The sequence below is a fragment of the Dermacentor andersoni genome, chromosome 1 (genome assembly GCF_023375885.2).
Source record: "Dermacentor andersoni chromosome 1, qqDerAnde1_hic_scaffold, whole genome shotgun sequence".
In the NCBI taxonomy this organism is placed as follows: Eukaryota; Metazoa; Arthropoda; class Arachnida; order Ixodida; family Ixodidae; genus Dermacentor; species Dermacentor andersoni.
This window is the reverse complement of record NC_092814.1, coordinates 23,431,894-23,454,761: the sequence shown is the minus strand read 5'-3', so window position 1 is coordinate 23,454,761 and position 22,868 is coordinate 23,431,894. Positions and strand designations below refer to the sequence as shown.

Genomic DNA, 22,868 nt, shown 5'->3' with positions numbered 1-22,868 from the left:
CATGAGATTAGGATACTTTTCAAAATTTATTGTGGTGTGGTTATACTGGGAAACATACCATTTGCCCCCTCATTTTGCATCTCGAAGACCTGATCATCAATGGAAAATAAAGAAAATTAATCGCAGAAGGAATGTCTTTCATGGCTCATCTTTTCCGTACACCATCAGTCGATGGAAGCAAGTGCCACAACAATTTACTGAACACCGAACTGAAGTGTCGTTTCGAGCTCTGTTGTTCGGCGTATAAAGGCGTGCGCGGTTATTTGGATGCGTCAAATGGCTCATTGAGCTAAAAAGCTGGCGTCCTCCGGCGTGCGTAGCAGCGAAACGCGCCCTGCGACGCCTCGTCACGAGCGCGCCTCGACAGAGCGCCTGCTGCTGCTGCGCTCCAGGGCATCGCCGCGACGCTCTGGAAGCGAGGGCTGTCCGCGCAAGCTCTCGCCTGCATTCCAACGGCGCCTCGGCAAGGCCAAACGCGCTTGCTTGCCCGGCAGGAGTTCATAACTCGAACGACTGCCGTTCAAATAGACGTTGATGCCTTCGCGTTCACAACTCGCAAGAAGTGTTTGGGTGTCCTCGGATGTATAACGGCGTGCACGGTAGTTGGTTGTTTGCTACACACCGGCCTCATACAAACGCTTTGTATCCCCCCCCCCCCCTGCAATAATGCCCTCGGGCGCTGCAGGTATTTCACATGAATAAATAAATAAATAAATAAATAACATAACATAACATAACTGCACCTCTTTCTTTTCTTTTCATTAAGAGAAGACCTCCCCCCCAAAGGGAAATCGAACATGTACCGACTTGGCCTTCAGGTATACGATGTACATTTCAAATGTGTCTCGTGCTCCTTGCCCTCCTTATCTTTTTAGGACACCGCACTGGTCGAGGAATGGCGAGCACCCATTCGAGGTAAAGCCTAGCGCCGTGACAAGCTAACGTTCCATTCCTTGTACGTACTCCCACTCCCTTGATCCAACATTGAGACAACTGCTTGTGTGTCACACGTAACTCTTGCACACACTCCAGCAAAATGATCACAACATTTCGTGCAATATTCTTTCTTTCTCTTCGTGTATGCCTTGATCCTTACTTTTTTTTTCTTCTGCATTCTCGCAAATTCTATTGAAGTTATTGCGATTCATGAACACTATACACACTCCTGTTTCTTCCATCACTTCCTAACAGAAGCTTTGCAAGAAATTTAACACATAACGAAGAGCGCAATAAGACTCCACCGTATCGCATTTTTCCAAGTCGATCACGGGAAGAACCAGCGTGCCGAAAAATTTCCCGCGCAGTAGTCAAGATGATGTCACGGGACGGGGAATGGAACTATTTCTCGACGTAATTTTTTAACTGTTTGCGACAATAAGATAATTAATAGTAATCTTCTATCAGGTCATTAATCACAGTTATGTCACGCAGGCTGTCTGGAAGTGCAAGTAGCTACATGCACATCATTCAGTTATTTGCTCCCACGATTGTCGATACATACAGTGATTTACGTCAGAAGCGTCAACGCCTCCACAGAGTAACGTAATCACATATAAAATAAGTAATAAGGAAAAACCATTCGCACCCCAAACACTCCGTAGAAATCCCACGATATTCTAATGTCTCAGCTGCCGCATGCACAGGACCATTCATTTACATATTCTAGCAGCCTCGTGGCCGACAAGATGATTTCATAAAGGTGTCGTTGACTTGACTCGCCGGAGACCGGTCTTTGCCAAGAATGACTTCACAAGCTTGGTGTAATATTGTTAGAGGTCAGTCCAAGGCATTAACTCAGCCTGTCAACGGTGAAGTCTCTAAGCTTTCACCGTTCTTTTGCTAATCTCAAACACTCAAAATTTATTCACCCAGGGGCCAGAGAATTTATTTTTTCAAAAACAGTGATCAGTTCACGTTCCGTCGCTGCATCTTCATGACAGAAGAGAAAAAAGTTTACTGCAAACTCTCGCATCCGGCTACAGTGAATAAAATCGTGTGACTAGTGTCTTTACGACTCATTACCGAACCTGTATGGCGGCTTAACGCGCTTGCGAACGACCCGTTTGCGCAAGGATAGCGCGTCCGAACTAGGCGGTCGTTGAAGAAGGGAGGGCACTCGCGGTGTCGGAAGAGCGCCGTAATTAAGCAAGTAAGGTGTAGAAGTTTCTGCACACACGCCTTACCTCTTGAGATCCCTTCTAGAAGCTAAATGCGCGAACAAACATGCATGCAGCGAGGAGGACGCAAATAAAGCGTACGTGTTTTTCTTCTTTTTTTTTTTTTTTTTTTTGCTTCCTTTCTACGTGGCTCTCGCTTCCTCCTCGTTTCTACGCGCAGCTATAGTTTCAAGTAAAGAAAGTGTCACGAATCTAGGTCCGTCTCGAGCTGGCCATTCGCGTAATTCAAACGCCACGAGCTAGTTGGCCGGCCTCACAGCGCCCAGCCACCTGCAGCTACTCACCATCTGTACTGCCTCGCGGGCACTGGTAGACGCGCCTGCGACCTGCGCCGCTCACAATGGGTGTCCTGATTGGATCAAAAGCGCGCCATGAGATCTGCCGAAGCCGCGGTGGAGCCATCTGCCGCTCGCGGCGCGCAACGGGGTCTGCGCCCGCGGCCGCGTGGTGGGGCAACGCGACCCACCCGCGTAACCCCGCGAAACATTTGTTTTCGCGCGAGTACGGTGTCGACCCTCGTAGCCGCACTCCCCTCACCGCCCCCCTTCGCCACTCTACCGCAGCACGCGAGTTGCGCTTTTCTCCCCGCGTCGCACTTGCCTGCCCCCTCCCACCTACAACGCGCGATCTTTTTTTTGCTCTGCTGCGACAGATTGCAATTTCTCCCGCTTGTTCTCCACGGGGAGTCTAAAAATGGGAATTTGTTTCTGCTGCCGGACTACGCACCCGCCGCGGTACAATGGGACGCCCTGCTGTTGATACGGTGTGACGTCACGCGGAACGAGCATGCGGATGAGGTAATTCTTCCTTGCGCAAAGCTTGTTTCTCGCTTTGGCTTTGCCAGCATGGTCTTGCCGAGTGCGATCGTACCTGCCGTGACTAGTTAAATTGCACTTCGAAAGCAGGTGTTCTGATTGAGTGATTGATTAGACGGGCTCCCATGGCGACACTGGTCCTATGAAAGACGCCGTAGTGGAGGGCTCCATTTCGACCACTAGCGGTTTAGAAAAGGGCGTACCTGCTCTTCGGCCGCTTTTGGAATGCGCTCGCCGCGGTCGGGAAACAAACCCGTGACCGCATTCTCAGCAGCAGAACGCCACTGGGCGCGTTGAGTGTCGCGCTCTTAAGTCAACCTGACGGCCGAAAACGACTTCCGGTGCGCGGTGAGGGAGCGCACTCCAGCCTGGGAGAGTTGTGCAAGGGGGCGGCCCGTCCCTGCTATGGCTTCCGGCAAGGTGACGTGCTTCCGCCCTGCTTGCACTGGGCGCGTTGCACGCACTGTTTGGTTTCTTATTTGCACTCTTGTATCGCGCGAAACTCCACGATTTCTGCTTGTCAGTCGCACTGGTACGCAACAAAATGGTCGTTCTCCGGTTAGCCACGTAATTAGTTGACCACATAAGTGCCTCGAACCATAATGATGTGCGTCCTCCTGCTATATCTGCAAAGCGAGATGATGTGTTTGTGTTCCCGGCCGTAGTAGCCTAAAATCGCCGGTATGCTAGATACGCTGCAAAGGCGTCGCGCCCACTCGAGTGCGTGGCTTCGCAGTTCGGAGCGCGGTAACTTAACGCGCCCACTACCGCAGCGGGTACGTTACGAGGTAATAGGTTAGGCTCACTCGTGAGAAAAAAAAAATTAAATTCTGGGGTTTTACGTGCCAAAACCAGGATATGATTATCAGGCACGTCGTAGTGGGTGACTCCGGAAATTTTTAACACCTGCGGATCGTTAACGTACCCCGAATACACAGGAAACGGGCATTTTTGAATTTCGCCCCCATCGAAATGCGGCCGCCGCGGTCGGGATTTGATCCCGCGACCTCGTGTGCAGGCTCGTGACAAGTGCCCTATTAGTCTATTAGCCTAGGGTGACTTATATAAACTATCAATTTCTGAGGAGCTTACCGAAGGCTTCGTTTTTGTTTCCACAGCAAAAAGCAGACCCGAAGCTTTCTTTCTCCGCAGAGTACCCTGGACGAACGCCTCACCTAACTGCTTGTCTACGTGATCCATGCCTGCGCGCCCGCTGTCAGTTGCTATCATGCGGAAGGGCGATTCACGACACAGCTGTCCAAACACCTACGTGCATGCTGGCTTTGTCAGGCCACATTAATCAACTGCTCAAATATATTCACTGACTTTTGCTCTGAATATAATATTTAATGAAGTCATTTAATGAATAATAACTAATTATGTAATTAGCCGCAATACAAAAATAGTCTGCGTTGCTCCAAGTGACGGCAGACAGTATTACCTTGGCTCTGTCCAGCTACGTGACACTTGCATATTTTTTAAAAATTTTGGCCCAAGGTACGTGGGACACATGGTATAATGCCGTTTGTAGAAGCACCACTGTTGGTAAGCAATGCATCTTGACGAGTACGCTTTACGTTCCGTGTGCCCTTGGTGACCCAGAATCATTCATTGGCGAGCAATGTTAAAAGGACACTAATGAACCTGCCACGGTAGTGCAGCCCTTGCAGTGGCCATGACGTTGCGCTGCTGAGTTCGAGGGCATGGGCTCAACCCCGGTCGCATTACGGTGGGGCGTATTGGGTGCACATTAAAGAACCCCGGGTGGCCAAAATTAATCCGGAGCCTTCCACTATCGCGTGCCTCATAACGAGGTCGCGGGTTTGGCACGTAAAACCACAGATTTGTTTTCCCTTTTTTTTTTTTAAGAATCCGTGAGCGGTTGGGGAAGACGAAACGCTCCCTGCAATTGCCGCACCAGCCCACTGTGCCCTTGGGCAGCGGCTACTCGGTAAGGAGACTAGAAGCCGCATCCAAAAGTAACCAGATACTCACCCTGGCAAGTTTTGAGGACTTTTTATGTAGAGATAGTGGCATAGATATGTAATATTTTGCAATATTTGACTAACCTACCGGCGCTGTAGCGTTGGCGCAAAATTTAATGAAGGGAGTTTCGCTTTCATCTCTTCATGTTAAAATCAATGCAAATAAATGAAGTTGGAGTTGGGCAAGAATACTTCACCGGTATGAACTAATTTAGAGTAGCTCGTTTGTCACCCTTTAAGTGGCTATGAAAAAGAAATTAAATCAGAGCATGTTGATGTACATTCGTCGGATAAATGTTCAACCCGCCAGCGCTCAAGTTAACTGACGAATGCTTTTGTTTCTCACCTTTCATTCGAGACCACTTACTAGGGAATCGTCTTGAGAAACGCGGATCAAGGCTGAGGAAATGCCTGAGTTGGGCGTACCACCCTGGAAGCACAGCAGCTGCAGGATACAGTGGCATCAAGAAAAGCCATATGACAAGCACATTAAGCTTAGCAAGTTGTAAGAAATCAGTACAGAAAAGAGATTTCGTGAAATACGCATATAGTTAGTAAGCGTAAGCGTGAAGCGGCTCTTACTGTGTTTGAACACTATTACACACAGCAAGCAATTTTTAGATACTTTATTTATTTATTTATTTCATATACCTCACAGGCTCCAGAAGTATTGCGTGAGGGGGGCGGTACAGATAACAAATGCGGAGCAAAAACATAGCTTTTGTTACATAAATATGAACAAAACAAGAATCAAATAATAAACAAAGAACGCGAAGTAAACAAAGATAAAAAGCAAGGAAGGTAAACGAACAGGTGTTAGCTTTCAGTATACAGTAAAGCAAACAACCTTAGAGCAAATGCTTACATAAATAAATAACAATGAAGTTAAAAGTAACAAAACTGAACAGATACTTGTTTTTAGCTAAGTACTAGCCAAATATGCAGTGATTTTTTTGTCTGAAGGTTAATGGGTCATTAATGTCAGCGAGGTTATCAGGAAGACCATTCCACAGTGCAATCGCACGTGGCAAAGCTGAGCAGTTGAATGCATTGGTGTGACCGAAGATGCGTTGGAAACAGATGATTATGCAGGCGTCTAGATGTGCGGGAGGGACGAACGAGTGGTAAAGTAGATGGACGTACATTATGCATGATTTTGTGCAGAAGACAAAGTAATGCTATATTCCTGCGCGATTCCAAAGATGAAAGCGACAACGACAGCTTGATGTTAGTTACGCTCGAAAATGGGCTATAATCTCTGGCAATGAAACGTGCAGCACGGTTTTGGATCGACTCCAGAAGATGGATTAGATATGCCTGATGAGGTGACCATATAGAAGCTGCGAATTCGAGCTGCGGTTGCACTAATGTTTGGTAGGCTATCTTTCTTGTGAGGGAAGGAGCGCTGCGAAGGTTACGTTTTAAATATCGGAGAGTGCGCGATGCTTTAGCCGTTATTTTCTCAATGTGGGATGACCATGAAAGGCTAGGTGTTAGAATAATTCTAAGGTACTTGTATGAAGATGTGCGATCGACGATACTATTGTCAAGTGAGTAACTGAAAATGGAGTAGGACTTTTTGCGAGTAAATGTCATCAGTTTGCATTTGTTAGTGTTTAGGGTAATTTGCCAATCCAAACTCCAGTTAGTGACACATTGAAGGTCACGTTGAAGAGCAATATGATCAGCGGGGGAGCGGATTTGACGGTAGATAACGCAGTCATCTGCGAATAGTCGAACACTGGATGTAACGTTAAATGGCAAGTCATTGATGAAAATCAGAAAGAGTAAGGGTCCAAGGACACTTCCCTGAGGTACGCCTGATGTTACGTTACTGAAAGGGGAAGAGTACTGGTCAATGACAGTGGACTGCTTTCGAAAAGACAAAAAGTTTCTTATCCAAGAAATTGTTAGTTCGTCAAGGTTTAAGCATGAGAGTTTAGAAATGAGGCGACAGTGAGCCACGCGATCAAATGCTTTAGAGAAGTCGATGAATATTGAGTCAGTCTGAGCATTGTTGTCCATATTTTGAAAAAGATCCGTAGTGAATTCAATTAGTTGTGTCTCACATGAAAGGCCTTTTCTGAATCCATGCTGATGTTTAAAAAAGAAGTTATTACATTCTAAGTGATGAACGACATTAGTAAAAATGATGTGTTCGAGTAACTTGCAGGGAACGCTAGTTAGTGATATGGGACGGTAATTACTCACATCACTGTTGTCACCTGACTTGAAAATGGGTATGATTTTGCCGACTTTCCAATCATTCGGCAGCTCCCCTGTTGACAGGGACTGCTGAAATATATGACTAAGGATTGTACTGGAAGGGACTACTGTATTCTTTAGGATTTTCGTGTTGATGCCATCAAATACGGAACTACTCGATAATTTGAGATTGTTAATCGAAGTAGCGATTCCAGCGGCTGTTACGGTAATAGGAGTCATATATTGGTAATCAGTCTGCCATCTTTGGCATATCGGAATGGTCTTCCTTTGTGAACGTGGAAAGAAAGTAGTTGTTAAATACAGATGCGCAGTGCTCTCGCGGTATGGGAAGACCAGTGCTATCCACGAGTGTGGGAGTGTCAGTGCTGTTTGAAGGAGATATCGTTTTCCAGAATTTCTTAGGATTATTTTTTATCAGTGACTGAAGGTCATCGGAAAAGAATTTATGCTTTGCACGACGAAGGGAACTGCAGTAGGCTTTTTCGCAGGCTTTATGTTTATTCCACGAACCTAACGTGTTGACACTTTTGGCTGCCCTGTATAAACGTTTCTTTTTGTTTTTTAACGCATTCAAAGTTTTATTAAACCATGGTTTGGAGCAGTTGGTGCGAAATGAGATCTGAGGTATGTATTTATTTGCTAAACCTAGTAGTTGTTCTTTAAACAGGCACCAATTTTTGTTGACTGATCGTTGAGAAAATGTTGCGATAAATCTAGATGAAAAGCTTTGTAAATCTCGGTTAATGGCATTATAGTCTGCTCTTTTATAGTCAAATATTCGTTTTGTTGTTAGATTACGTGTACATGAAGGTGTGCGAACTGTAAATTCTAATAACGAGTGGTCACTGAACCCATCAGTGATTGAAATGGTGCTAACTCTATTAGGTGCTGTTGTTAGAACAAGGTCTAAGACGTTAGTAATGCGCGTTGGTTGGAAGACTAGTTGCTCAAAAGAAAAATCAAGGATGAGCTGGACAAAGTCATTAGATGCACGCGAATTGCCTCTTAAGTTAGGCCAATCTATGTCCGGGAAATTAAAATCGCCAAGAATGAATATATCAGCTTTAGGGAATTTAGAACGAACAGCAGTAAGGTTCTCACGCAAGTTAGAAACGAAGTTATCAGTGCTGTCAGGAGGCCTGTAACACACTCCGTAAAGTGACTTTGATAGTGTCGATGTTATACAAACCCACACTATCTCAATAGCGGAGGGTATCGGTACTTTAAACGAAGTGATGTGCTTCTTTATTGCCAGCAAGACACCACCTCCCCTTCGATTATGTCTGTCTCGGCGATAAATGACATAGTCCTCCGTATCAGGAAAAACTTCGCTGTCATTCACGCCGTCACAGAGCCAAGTTTCCGTTAGTGCCATAATATCACAGTTACTATTTTCCAAGTACGATACGATTTCGGTGCGTTTAGAAATTATACTACGAATGTTAGTAAATGATAAAGCTAGGTACGAAGGCTCGATGTGTGTATGTTGCGCAGCAGAGGGGTTGTCAGACGCGCGTGTTATCGGGTTAACTTCTAGCTATCGCGAAATTGGTACCACGGTATCGGACAGCGAGTCATACCTGTAAGTAGTGTTATCTACTCGCAGTTTGTCGAGGGTTAACTTCAACGGTACGCCCTTGGTTTTCGCGAAGGCAATGAGCTTGCGTCGAGCGATGCGTGTTTGAAGGGAAAAATCTTCGCGAACAGCGAATTCCGTGCCTTTGAATTTATAGCCATTTTCTATTATGTTTTGTTTATCTTTAAAAAACGTAAATTTAGCAATTATTGGCCTGTTCTTCTCTCTGTTGAACTGGCCAAGGCGGTGTGCGCGTTCTATTTTGGTGGGTTCGATGGTGATGCCAAGGTGTTCACTGCACAAGTTGATAACTTTAGATTCAGATGATGGCCATGATTCGTTTCAATCATCAGAGATGCCAAAGAAGAGTAAATTACACCTCCGAAGTCTGTTTTCGGCATCCTCGCAACGCGTCTCTATTGTTTTAAGCTGCCTCGAGATAGCATGGCATTCTTCAGGAGACTCGGGTGATGACCTATTGCCAAAACTTTTAATCGATTCGAGATCACCCTCAACAGTCTGAAGCCTAACGGATATCTGTTTCAGTTGGCCGTCGACAGATGCCTGCCAACTTTTAAGGGCTCGCAGGTCATTTCGAATTTCATCTTGACCAGGTTCGATACGTCGCAACGATACCAAAATGGTAGCTAGGTCAACGGGACCAGGATTTGATTCGACGTCTCCAGAAAGAAGTAAGCGTACCCGACATATGAACAAGCACAACAAGTTCTTACAGCGTTTGATAGCAAGTGGCAGCTCGCTGGGGCACGACACCACAAAAAGACAGCGATTGCTGCTCTTCAGGCAAGAACAACCATTCAGGTAACTAACCTGGAACAGAAGCATCGGTGAATGCTCCATGTCTAAAACGATGTCGTGCCCCAGCCGGGCGGCGCCGAATGATTGCTTATAAGCTGCGTATCCCGTGCCGATAGTGCCGGCATGTCGTCTTGATATTCCTGGTTGCCAGCAGCAGGCCGGAATGAATCCCAACTTTGGCGATGGCGGGCATTCCACGGAGCGGTTAGTTGCTGGCGTGCTGACTGCTTCCTGAGTAGTACATGATGCGGTAGACAACGGCAGGGCCAGCAGAAGTAGGTGCACCTGGAACAGAAGCATCGGTGAATGCTCCATGTCTAAAACGATGTCGTGCCCCCACGAGAAGTTTCATGTTCCTCAGCCAGTAGTTCTTTTATAACTTTTAAACTGTGCTGGGTTTAGTTCCACAGACGCAAATGTATATAGTAGGGGGGTGCAAAAGGATGCACAGGGCAAAACACTTTGTTTTATACTTACCGCTGCCTATGTTCTAACGGCACCATCTAAACATATTTACTTTGCTTGGCTAGAAAAGTGTCGTAATTCGGCGGTGGGCATTGCGTGATTAGGCACAACTTTAAGGATATTTATCACATGCGGAGACAGGATAACACAGAAAAATAGTGTGAAGGGTCTGTTGATATTCTGTTGGCAGATATCGCAAAGAGAGACGCGGTACTGAGAGTGAGAATAATTGAATCACAGCCTTCTGACATTGAAAGTGCGGCATGTAAATTCGACAGGTTGCATGTAAGATGAATAACTACGCACGCTACCTGCATACTACTGACTGCTGCTGGCTCAACCGATTTACACTCTAAACCACTAATTAACCACCAGTTTTCATGCTTACCTTCATTTAAGGCACAGTTTAAGCTGTTTCATTGGCTGAAAAAAAAAAAAAGGTGACTCGATGCTAAGATTGCTAAGGCGGAAAATGACTGTATCGTAACGCCTTTAGCTTAGAGACACTTAAAATGCGCTGAGACAATGGAGGCCGAAAAAAAACTAAGCACAGAGACGCGGTAACGGTTGCACCAGCACTTTTATTGACTACCTCTTCGTCGTCGACGTGATGATGCTGTGGTTTTGCGACCCTTGAGCTGCGAAAATAATTGTTCGTGTTTGATCCAGAGCCGAGGGTGTGCGAGTCCTTCGAAACGAAGCACGTATGGCAAAATGATCGTCGTGCGTGGGTGTAGTGCAGCGCAGAAAATCCGGTTCGCACAGCGCAGCAGAGCGCCGGAGGGCCACGGAGGCCGCGTTTCGATGGGCGCGAAGTGGACCCGTGCGTTGGGCGCACGCCAAAGAACCGCAGGTGGACAAAATAAATCTGGATAATTGTGCTTTTGCCGCGTAAACCACCGGGGCCCGTACAAACAAAAAGTGCGCTTACGACAGAAGTGTTCGGAAGATGAGACACCAGCCAATGGTGATGTTGGACATATAATTGACGACGGTAGCCAGCCAATACGAAAAAAGAATTTACGAATGAAAAGCTTTGTGAATTCGGCTCCAGAATTTTTAAATTTTTTGCAACGACTTTCTTATTAACTTCCAACTTTTGCACGCCTTCGTTTCTTTTCTCCTTCGCCTTTCCGCTTCCCTCAGGACAGTGTAGCCAAGCAGACATTCAGTCTGGTATTCAACTTTACTCCTTCCTTACCTTTTCCCAGTCCTTCTTTTTTTTTTTAGACGAGAGACCTGCAACACACACCCACGCAGTTTCGCGGATCCCCTCTTCTACAAATCTCAGGTTACTCGGAACTGCAACTCACTGTCATCGAGCAGCCTTCATGAAGCTTCCCTCCTCCACCTGGTGAGGACTCCAGTAGCAGAAGCATCACGCCTATTTTCGGCCTCCTTTCGTCCCCGCGTTTTTCCTCACTCGCATTTTCATGTGACGTCCTTAGCTTGCGTTTATTCTACCGTGTTGTGTATTGTTAAAACGCCTGGTGATCTCTTTGGCGGAAGGAACGATCATCATCGCGGAATCTCCTCAAGAGATTAATCGTCGGCAGGCCATGCGACGATACTGGCGGACTACGCGACCGAAGCGCGCCTGTGGCACCACTGCCTCAAGTAGACGCGCAAGTTCGTTCGTGTTTTCTTAGGCTCCCCCCCCCTCCCCCCACTTAGGTGGCGTTGCTGGCTGTTAGAACACATTATTTTTTTTATTTTGCTACCCTAAAGGCCCTTTTACTGGTATTACATAGGGGGTTACATAACATTGCATAACTTATTACGGAAGCCTATAAAGAAAGATTCGTTTCAGATAGACACGCAAGTCAACTGTGTCTGAGTTCACTGAAGTAAAGGAGCTATATGCAGGCCGGAAAAACCGAAACGTAAAGCTATTCCAAACTTTTCTATTCCAATTCTGCAATCAGCCCTCCGCGATTAGTCAAGGACCACCCTCACTTCGCCTGTCTGTCACGCGGCGTCACGAAAACCGTGCTAGCTCCTCATCTGATATGATTGGACCGAACAAAAGAAAAAAAATACTTATTTCTGATTCGACGCCTTCTGACCGTTGGCCTTCGGCTGTCGGCCAAAAGTTTTCGGGTTGCACCCACTTCATCTGTCTCTAAGGCGACGTCAGAAAACCACGAAAACTCACCGCGTCAAAGTGACGTGTACGCGTTAAAGATGCATTAATATGCCGACCAAAACTGTTTTTCTGAATAGCCGTAGGCTACCCCGTTCTGAAAGGAATAAAAGATGGCTGCCGCCGATCGCTCAGGCACTTGCTACTCACGCCTGCCGGAGAGCATGGGTTTATTTGCGTACAATAACACCTTTTGTGTGGCCGCGTAGCATTTTGAAGCACTTTAGGCACGCTTACGACCTCGCTCTGCCAACTATTCTTTGCTGAGGATCCGTTTTAGCAGCATTCTTAACGTTCCGGTGCATGCCGCCGTGATTTTCAACCAGCCACCGCAAGCCAAGTAAGGGAAAGCGGACCAATCGCAGACGCCGGCACCACCCTCTTCATCCGGTTATCAATTGTCAGTGCAGTGGCTCTGTCCCATTGAATCCCTCTCCACTTGAGCGTGCTCCTCTCCTCTTGTCAGCCAAGTAGATAGATAAGACAAGCCGTTCAGTGTAGGCAGTGTTATTCGTTTTGAAAGCAAAGTGACCTCCTATAGACTAAGAGAGCGTCTGATTGGGCTCTTGAGGCAACACTGCGTGTCACCGCCCGATGCTTGCGTCGGCGGTTACGCAAATTTGACGTCAGGACACTGAAATAAAAACATATTGAAATACGTTATAGGGCCCCTAAACCGATATCCAACTTGGCCGGACTGCTTTGCGTACGAATACATGCGCAGAAGCTCCAGCCCCCTTAGCTTCTTAGCGAAGTGCCGGAAGTGACACGGTAACTGAAGGTGGTCTTGGCATCAAAGGGACGCCCCCTCACAGCGGCTCGTCGCGCCGGCGTACTCGAAGAGCACAAAATAAATGCCACCGTAATCGTGGCCTCGTCCCCTAGCGGCCTCGCCCCAATGTGCTGCGGACCGCAAAGTCCTTCTCGCGTTTCGCTCACTGGCGGCTGCGCGCCAACGAACTGCCTCGGCCGCCGACGGCACAGGCGAGGAAGAAAACGAGCTTATTGCGCGCATCGAAGACAGCCGGTGAGAGCTCGCTGTGACGGCAGCGCTAATACGACGGTCACACAGAGAAGCCCACGGGACAAGGGGCCCTATAACGTAAAACTGTTCCAGTATGTTTTTATTCCAATCTCCTGACGTCAAATTTGCGTAACCGCAAGCATCGGGCAGTGACCCGCATGGTTGTCTGGAGAGACCAATCAAACGCTTTCATTTATAGGAGGCCACATTTCGATTTAAAAACGAATAACATTGCCTACATTGAACGGCTTGTGTAATTGGCTGACAAGAGGAAAGGAGCACGCTGAAGAGGAATTTGATGGGGCCGAGCCAGTGCACCGAAAATTGATTTCGCCTATACTCGCCGAGCACGTGGTCGGTTACTTAATTATTCGTGGCATAACGACACCCTTCCAGAACGATGGAGATCAAGCAGTTTGTCTCCATTCTGAAATCTGGCAAGTCCTGACAACTGCAAGTTTATTGAAAACTGTCAAGATATATACGTTATTTACACACGTAGCAAAGGTACAAATACAGCGAAAAATTAATGAGGGTCATTGCTGAGAATGGGATAACACAAGAGTCCGATGACATATGTCAGGTTATTATTCATTAAAGGAACATCGCCATTTTAAGTGCCACTGATGCTTGGCTTACGCATGTGTATGCCAATTTATATATCTGAAAGAGCTGCTACGATTTTGTGCGTACGTTGGTCTCTGTGCCTTGCAATTATAGTTGTGCTTACGGAAGGGCTCAACGAAACTACAGTGACGACATTGAGTGGACAGGTGGCATATCGGTCACTCATGCTATTATACAGTTTGCCTATACCGACATTAACGCAGCGTCCTTTCTGTGTGATGTACACTTTGTCACATGACAGAGGCAAATTGTACCCAACCCGCCGCGGTGGCTTAGCGGATATGGTGTTGCGCTGCTAAGCAAGAGACCGCAGCATGAAATCCCGGCCACGGCGCGCCCGCATTTTCATGGGGGCGAAATACAAAAACGTCCATGTTCCGTGCATTGGGCGCCCGTTAAAGATCCCCAGATGGTCAAAATTATTCCGGTGTCCTTCACAACAGCGTGCCTCATAATTGAATCCTGGCTTTGGCGCGTAAAACCCCATTATTCAATTCAAATCAAATTGTACCTGAGCAACACCCGTGCAGTGTACTGATTAACATTACTAACGGATCAACTGTTGGAACACCTCCTAACATTGGGTTGAGCTCTGTGGTGAACCTCGGCACAGAACTTACTAAACATTTACCCATAAAAAATATATCATCAAGCCTTATTCGAACGACACGAGAATCACTGCACATACTAGAAAACAAGAGTTGGGTGAAGGCACTTACGCGATAATGGTGAGCCTTGTTTGTGTAGCGGAAGGAATAGATAACTGAGGGGCATACCTGGAAGAATTTATGATTTTCCTAAGTAGCCTTTCCTATCTACTAGTAATGACGGCAGTAGGAAATTCAGCGGATCGCAAACGACCACCCTTCTTACAAAACTAAGTTTATCGTAACGAAAACAAGATTTGCATATTGACGATAAAATGAATGGACCTGCCAACCCGTTCTGAGCTAATTTTGAGCACGCAGATTAAAAATTCTGAAGCGGTTTAATATAGTGCATAGAAGGTCATAAAACCAACAAACATCTTCTGGTTGAAAGCATAAAGTGAGTTTGAAGCACCTACTCAGGAATTTCACAGGTGAGTTCCGGACCCGTTGCTCCGTGGTTTTATAAAGAGCAACAAGCTCTATGCATTAATTTATTGCCTAGGCCCTGAGGTCATGTGTATTTTCTATTTATGTTTATTATTTTTATTAATTTGTTTTTAATAAAGAAGTTTCATCACTCACTGAGACCATTGCCTAACCGCTTTTAATTTGAAAGCGTTAAGGGCCACGTGTCGCAGAAAATCCGGCGTCGGCTTTCCGCGTCGTACGTCGATTCGGCAAAAATATTTTCGAACCACTCATACCCGGGCCCTACATGTGGCACAAGGAAGCTACTGAACTATTTCTCAAGCTAAAATACGTAGAAAAATTGTAAAGTACGACTTACACACAACCTACAGACATGATAGCGTCGGATTATAATTTGACTATACGAGAAAAGATAACTATGTGACATGAAAACTCAAATAAACCCCTTTTGCAGCGTTTCTACCATCTATAGATCGGTCACGGCGTCCGCCATTTGCGAGCGCCGGCGCGTGAGTTTCTTGGAGGCCACGGAGCGGCGCGCCCGGTTCCTTGCAATACCTTCACATGGCGCTCGCCTCCGCCCCATCGCGGCCCACGTAAGAGGCCGTGTTTCTACCAGAAAGCGGTAACGGAGCCAGCATGGAAGAAGACGACGCTCGAGCCACTGCTGATGATGATAGTTTTAGCGAACTCCGACAACGACTGCACAGAGTCCGCATAAACAGCTTCGCTGCAAAACCTATGAGTTTTCAGCCGGCACCTGATTCGAGTCTAGTAGCTACCGCAGAGGAGCTGGGTTCTCTACAACAATGTCACTGCTGTAATTCCGAAGAGCCTGTCTGCAGGTCTCATGCGGGAAATTTCCGAACAGAGGAGTCTCCTTCCCTAACAGGGGAGTCTCCTTCCCAAAAGTCCCCTTGCACTAGTCGAACAAAACAGACATGTCCCGGGTACGTCACCGGCGTTAGTGCAGTGGCTCTGGTTGGCAAAACACCGCCGGCTCTCGGCGTTGTGCAGTCGCGCAGTGCTTGGTGGGCGCCGCGTAGATGCGGGTATTTTCTTGTGTGTGAACCTTCACAGTTCCTTTATCAGCCAAATTAGCAGTATTGTGTGCCGGAGAACATCTATGTGTGATAAAACTGGCGTGAAGAAAATCTGGTGACGCTGGCGTTTTTACTTGCGTACGGGAACCAACTGGTGGCCTGTGGTACTGTGCGATGGAGAACAGCGACATCGGCTTTTCCACGGAAATGTGCCACGTTTGCTGTGGCGTAATAAACTGCACTGCGAAAAAAAGTGGCGATATCCGCTGACATGTGCGTAGGAAAACGGACCACATTGTGTGCGTTTGCTGTACGGCACGATGAACAATGCACCTCGCTTGCGAAAATGTGGACGCGTGTTGCATGTAATAGGGCGAGTTACAGCGATCAGGTGGTGACAGAACTTCAGGGCCCGTCATTTTTGTCCGGTGAGAATGAATGAAATGCGATGATTAGCCATCTGCATGCACTGTGTGCAGAAAAAAAGATTTTTGGGCATATTCTATGGGCTGAAAGGCATGACTGTAAATTAGCTCCTAGAATGTTGTTACCACTACCCAAGCATCTTGTGTGCACGTCACCACTAAATTGAAATTATCGCATTTTAACGAAGACATTGTTGTTATATTTATCTTTACAGCCCTAACTTTATGCTGTGATGATTTACGTAAATATGCAAAAGTTGGGTCTTTAAATTGAGAGCAGCAAAGGGAGGCAGCAGACCCGTTGGGGGCATCAGATACAGCGAAGGTACCGCGCAACGGATTACGTATTAACGTGCGCTTTTGCTTTGTGCATTCACATGACGATGACTAACAATTAAAATTAAACTATGGTGCTTAGCAACCCTAAGTGGCCCAACTGCTTATGAGGGACGCTGCAAGGAAAGGCTGTTGATGAATTCTGACCACCTGGGATTTCTTACTGGGCACATAAATGAGGGTAACGAGCCTTCCTCCTCCATCGCAATTTAGGCGCTGCCACTGGAAGCCGCCGTTGTAGTTTCAGAAGAAGTCTGCAATTGGAGCACAAATTATGTACCTTCACGACAATGCAATTCAGGTTTATTTTTAAAAAAAATTTTTGTCCGAAAACCAGTTATTTAGGAGAAGTGTAGTTTCGGCTCCTGAAAGCGTGCATCTTCTGTGGTAAAGTGTTCACTTTCGAAGAGTAATAAAATTTTTGTGACTGTGATCTGCAGAAGAGGCATTCTTGCGAAATGACCATATGCTGACCTAAAGGAAAAACGAGGACGGTTACATTCTAAGCAGAGTTCGTACACTTCAAACAACGCTAGTATGCCGTAATTGCCATCGCAGAAACTTAGATGCAAGTAGCGCTTGTATGCAGAGAGAACGGGCCACATGAACGTTTTTTGCCAACCAGCGCCCATTTCGAAGGTGCGACGGGAGGGGCACTCTCAGCGACGTCACGCTGTTTGAAACAGGGACAGGTCTATCCGGAGAGCACCTGCTTGACCAGCCGGTATCTGACGACGCCCATGCTTGAGAACGCGTCCTACGCCCTCAGCGGGTGCTCAGCCAAAAGCTAAACCTGGTTGGACAGAAAAATCCAAAGCCCGTGCACATCGAATGATGTGTCTAGAGCCGCTGGTCACACGTAACATTCAAAATGCACCGTCATCTGGAAACATTGGCCGCATCTGCCATGTTGCTGACGGCGTAGTTACGACATGGCTGTACGATGCCAGTCTAAACCGTCGTCGCTGTGTGGCTCTTCAGGACCCTAAATTACAACAACCCGCTTAATTGTCCAGCGATTAAAGAGAAGAGAATTCCACTGCGCTCTCAGACTTATTCAGACTAACAGATTCCCAAACCTACAGAGATACAACAAAATGTACCCACAAACATATCGCGGCATCTGCCCCTCATTCACACACCCTACACTCATTCACACCTCGGAGGGGGGGGGGGGGGGTGCGGGGGCGAACCTCAACATTTAAAGACGCCTAGCACGTCATTTGAGTGGTGGGAGGTACAGCTGACCGGCGATACCCTGGCGAGACACGAAGCTCTCGTCCAGCAAGTACGTCGAGCAGCCATAACCAGTGAAGTCCTGGAATGAGGACACCACCCGCTCAACCTCAAGAGCAACGACCTCGATGGTCCAAATACATGTTTTCTCTCTCTCTCTCTCTCACTGCGCTACCACGGATCAAGGAAGCCACGCTAGCGGGTTTTTGCATCCTCGAATATCCATCCGGACGGCATTCTCAAGAGAGGTGCTGCTTTGAAGCCGAAACTATATACGCCGAGCCACTTCTTGCGGGGACTTGCGCTCGAACCTTAGCTAAGTGACATAAAAAATTCATCATTCAGTCTCAAATCTTAGCGTGAAACCGCGAAAGCAACCGTACCTTGCAGTAGAATGCACCAGATCCATTGCTTCCTCAAGAAAACACGTCACTTTGGGAAAAAATTAAGATCCGGTAAAATTGCTGCTCATCGAAGAAGATCATGAAGCTCCACACACGCAAGTATCTGATAACTGTGGTTATTCTGTTCGCTTAGCATTCTAGCTTCGAGTGTGCGAACTAAAATTCTGAAATTAGGTTGCACATGTATGTGCTGGAAACACGGAAGAGAGGGGGGTCATCGAGTTGAATGTCAGGAGTTCCGTGCCTGCTTTTTGCCGTTCACCGCAGCACGTATTAGGTTTGCGCTTGATATGGCATTGAACTTGTTTTTTCTTCCTTGCGATCTGTGCACTCTTTAATTATCGCACTGCCTTTATGTCAGTAAGTTTCGGACTTCAGTGTTCACGGACGCTGTGGCTGCAAGCACAGTTCAAAAACAGAGCAACCCTGGAAGAGGGCCCACGATGCGGTGGTCGGGCATGGCCTGACTGTCCCAACATGGGAGCGGCCCGCAGCGCGCTGAGTCGCGCACCTCAGGACCTTCATTAAAGTTTTGCATCCATCCATCCATCCATCCTGGAAGTGCATGGCTAGACCCATCAGCGTTAAATGTCGATACCAGAGCCGATTACCAAGAAGCACAAGCTTCTTAAATGCCAAAGTACGAAAAACAAACGTGCATGCGATTCCACAGCGCGCAGCGTTAATGCATGAAGCAGCGACGGCTAGAGGCGGCGGGTCTTGCCTCTCTCTACCGTTAAGGCGTATATGTGCAGTATCAATTAACGGGCACCTACGTCGAAACTGCTCTTCCATTTTGTTCCCCCGGTTGGCAAAACCTGCTTCGACAAACTTTGCGGAGCTGTCTTACCTTTTGAGTGAATAAAGGTAAATATTAAATTTTCCATCTGAACGCTCACAAAAACATGTCAATGCGCTTTTGTTTTCCCAGTAAACATTGAAATACAATTTTCGTGAACATCGCTGTTCTACAGTGAAGCTATATATGATTCGGATTCAGGGATTTCTTTGTCTCCGTCGACAGAACAGTCGACGGAAAACTATTCCACGAATTGAAGTGAAAAGTGCCTATCTGCACTGTAATTACGCATGCAAGACACACCTTAGTATTCGTTTCAATAAAGGAAAGCACAAAACAATATCAAAACCACATGATGAATGACAAGGCGGCAATGCGAAGCACGTAGCATTCTCTGCATGCGTTTCCCGGTAAAGATTACGTTTGCATAAGCTGCAGTTTCCGCGAAGCGGCAACTGTCGCATACGAAGCAGGGAGTGACATCACTACACTTTCATATGTAAAAGAAAAATCGCCTAGCAACTGATTTCATTTGTGTTGTTATAGCTATGGAACGGGCTCGCATGGTTTCGACTCCCGAAAGCAGGGTGAACACGATGAACGGCGACGGGAACATCAACGTGAATATGCGCAACGGCGTCGTGCTCAGGCTAGGCAGGACGGAGCAAGACCGAACTACTCCTTTACCGGCCCACGCGCAAAGGCATGCCACCAAAGAGCTACACGAGACCCCGGGAGTACGAAGCGGTTCCTGCCGAAAAGAAGCCGCGCACACTTATGGTGCGTGAAGAGCAGCGCGATTACATTTAATTTTCTTGATGTCAATCATTTGCTGTAGTGCCTTGCTCAATCGTTCAAGGCTACGCCACATTGGTCTATCAGATCAGGTGATACCCCAGCTACACTGGCCAACCACCTTCACGTCTTGGATTGAAGCCCAATTTTTTCCGTGAACGTCGCCCTGTTTTCTCCGAAGGTCCAATTTAGAGCGAAATGTGTGCTGCAGCAACTCGCATGGCTTCTTATTCCTATTGCGGAAGATACTTTAGCTGATATAATGCATAACATTTTCGAAGTAATATCTTTTAACAGAGCAGTATTTTAACATTTAAAATATAGTCGCCGTAGTAGGCTAAACAAACATTTTAAAACGCTGGCGCTAACTTTCATTGAGCGAATATATATATATATATATATATATATATATATATATATATATATATATATATATATATATATATATAAATGGGAAGAAAGGGGGTTAACCGAGGGGCCTGATTTTTATTATTCATATCATAAGAAGCAAACAAATACAGACACTAAGGACAACATAGGGGAAATTACTTGTGCTTAATAAATGAAACAAAGAAACGATAAATTAATTGAAATTAAAGTGGATGAAATAACAACTTGGCGCCTGTGGTAACCGAACCCACAACCAGCCACTGCAAAAAAAAAAGCGTGTTGCTGGCGTTGCCACGGTTCTACTGCTTCACCTATAGCAACGAACTGCAGTGGGAGGACACCATAGAGTAAAGGTGAAAGCAGCAGGTATGAGTGGCAGCTATGCTGCCGAGCGAGCAGTTTCTTTTGTCGTGCCGCCAACACGATAGCGGATAGCGCTTTACGACAGGTCTATAGGCGACGCTTGACATTTTAACGTCCGCTATTAATGGCTTGTAATCAATTACATGTTTTGGTACTTTCGTAAATGATTAATGACCGTTTTCGCTGCTTAATGCTTACTGTTGTTCAATTAATTTTTCAGTAACCGATTGCATGTTACCAGTTTCTAAATTGACGAGGGAAGCTGTAACAGATGACGCAAGCTTTGAGCACTTTAATTTTGGCGCGAACTGCAACAGAAGACCCGCAATCGTGCCACGCGGCAGCCTCGCGCATATTCTAACCCTGTGCTCAGTATCTGTTTTCTCATCTTAGAGGCAGGTCGCGCGGCCTGTATTGTTCGCAATACATTTAGCGATGGCTTCGCGTTTCTGTGCGGCATGCGAGCCACCACGTCGGGACGATCGTGTTTAAAGCTTGGACCTCGATTTTTCCGTTGTCAAGGGACAACTTCCGACTTCTTTTTGCTAATTTCCCCAAACAGTCTTGTTACGTCACAGCACCGCCCTTTTCTCCAACACGCACATCGAGCGAGTTTCCAGTGTCACTTCTCATGTTCTCACAAGAAAACGAGACAAGAAGATTGACCAAAGTTCTGAAAAGCAATTGTTAGGGAAAATAAACAATCTGCGAAGGGCTGTGAGAGAGCCAGGCCATATTGTTCTATTTACTGCATTCTATTCCCTTTACTATATTATCTATTTACTGCTTTCTACATTTGACCTCATTTGATAGCGGATCGACATCTGCACGCATTGGCAGTGGGTATCCGCTCGTTATCCGGGCAAAGCTACCGATTGTACTACTGGACTATCGATGTATACGTCCCTTGAGTTACTTGAGTTACTAGAGCTACGATACTTGGATAAGTATCGAATTAGCGATGGTAATTAAACATAGGAATTACGAAATCGGCAGTACACGATTGACAGCAGTATCTACAGCATAAGACCACCAGGAACTCCTAATTACAACATCTATTCAGAACTAACGGTTCACCACTACTAATATTTAAAACCACAGGCAAGGTACTATTTGGTAGTTCAGGCTAATGCTGCACAACGGCATTCTGTCAAGTGGCTTTCAAGTACTTATGTCTTCCAGCAATGCGAGCATTAGCACAAGGCATGTCCTCAGTTGCTAGGCAGGGTTAAGAACTATGCATTGGGCGGATGGCGGCGGCGTTTTAATCTTGACGAGAACGGCACCGAATTCCATAGTAGATAAATTAAGGCAGGAGCAGCGGACTGAAGGGCATCAGAGTTGACATGCTCGTGCTTCTATATCAAGATGTCTGGCTGGCTAGTGGTTATGTGACACGTTGACACGTCTAAATATTGTAGAAGAGTTGAAAGAAAGCTGCTGCAAATGTGTAAAACTGCAGTGCAGGATATCTTTAATGCATTTAGAGCTTTCGAAAATAATAAAAATATAATTTTTTTCTTGGTTCAGCTTAATACCTCTGACACACGGACGAGCAAGCCCCTTTCCTTTGCACTACCATTTCGCCGCTAATGTTTTCGCTGCTAGAGGAGATTTTCACGACCTCCAGGGGGTGCCGCGGGCGAGCAAAGATGGTGGCTGGATCCTGACTCTGCGTCGATACTCAGATTGAGCGCTAGCATACGTTTCCTAAATGTGATATTAAATTACGGTGTCTTGTTGAAGGCCAACTTCTTGTACTGGGGAAGCATTTTATGGTTGTCGGCATAAAACAACAACAACAAGAACAAAGAGTGAGCGGGCGAGGCAACAGCGGCGTGGGCACCATGTTCATCCACTGTCTGTTCATCACGCAGTTCGCCGGCTACCTAGCTGCCTTTATGTTCGAGAATGCTGTTGCGCATGTCCCTGACGTCACGCTGCACTTGTCGTTATCATCGTTCCCTCGCTGTGTCATGAATGTGCCGGGCGGTCAATGCGTGGTCGACCCTATCTTCCTTGTGGATAACAGCGACAGATTGCTCCTGGCTTCATCGGCCCCTATCGCGCATGCTCTGCTGGAGAAGATTGACGTCACAATCCACCACCCTATACAGACCAAGTTCCCCGACGACATGGTT

At 46.6% G+C, this 22,868-nt stretch overlaps 1 long non-coding RNA gene across 1 annotated transcript in view; it reads left to right on the top strand.

The window, feature by feature from the left end:
- The first annotated feature begins 880 nt into the window (after window positions 1-880).
- The window catches only part of LOC129380412 (uncharacterized), a 35,048-nt gene continuing 13,060 nt past the window's right edge, over window positions 881-22,868 (top strand). The window contains exon 1 of the long non-coding RNA XR_008608420.2: window positions 881-955. This is a non-coding gene — a long non-coding RNA (uncharacterized lncRNA). The remainder of the gene's footprint in view (window positions 956-22,868) is intronic.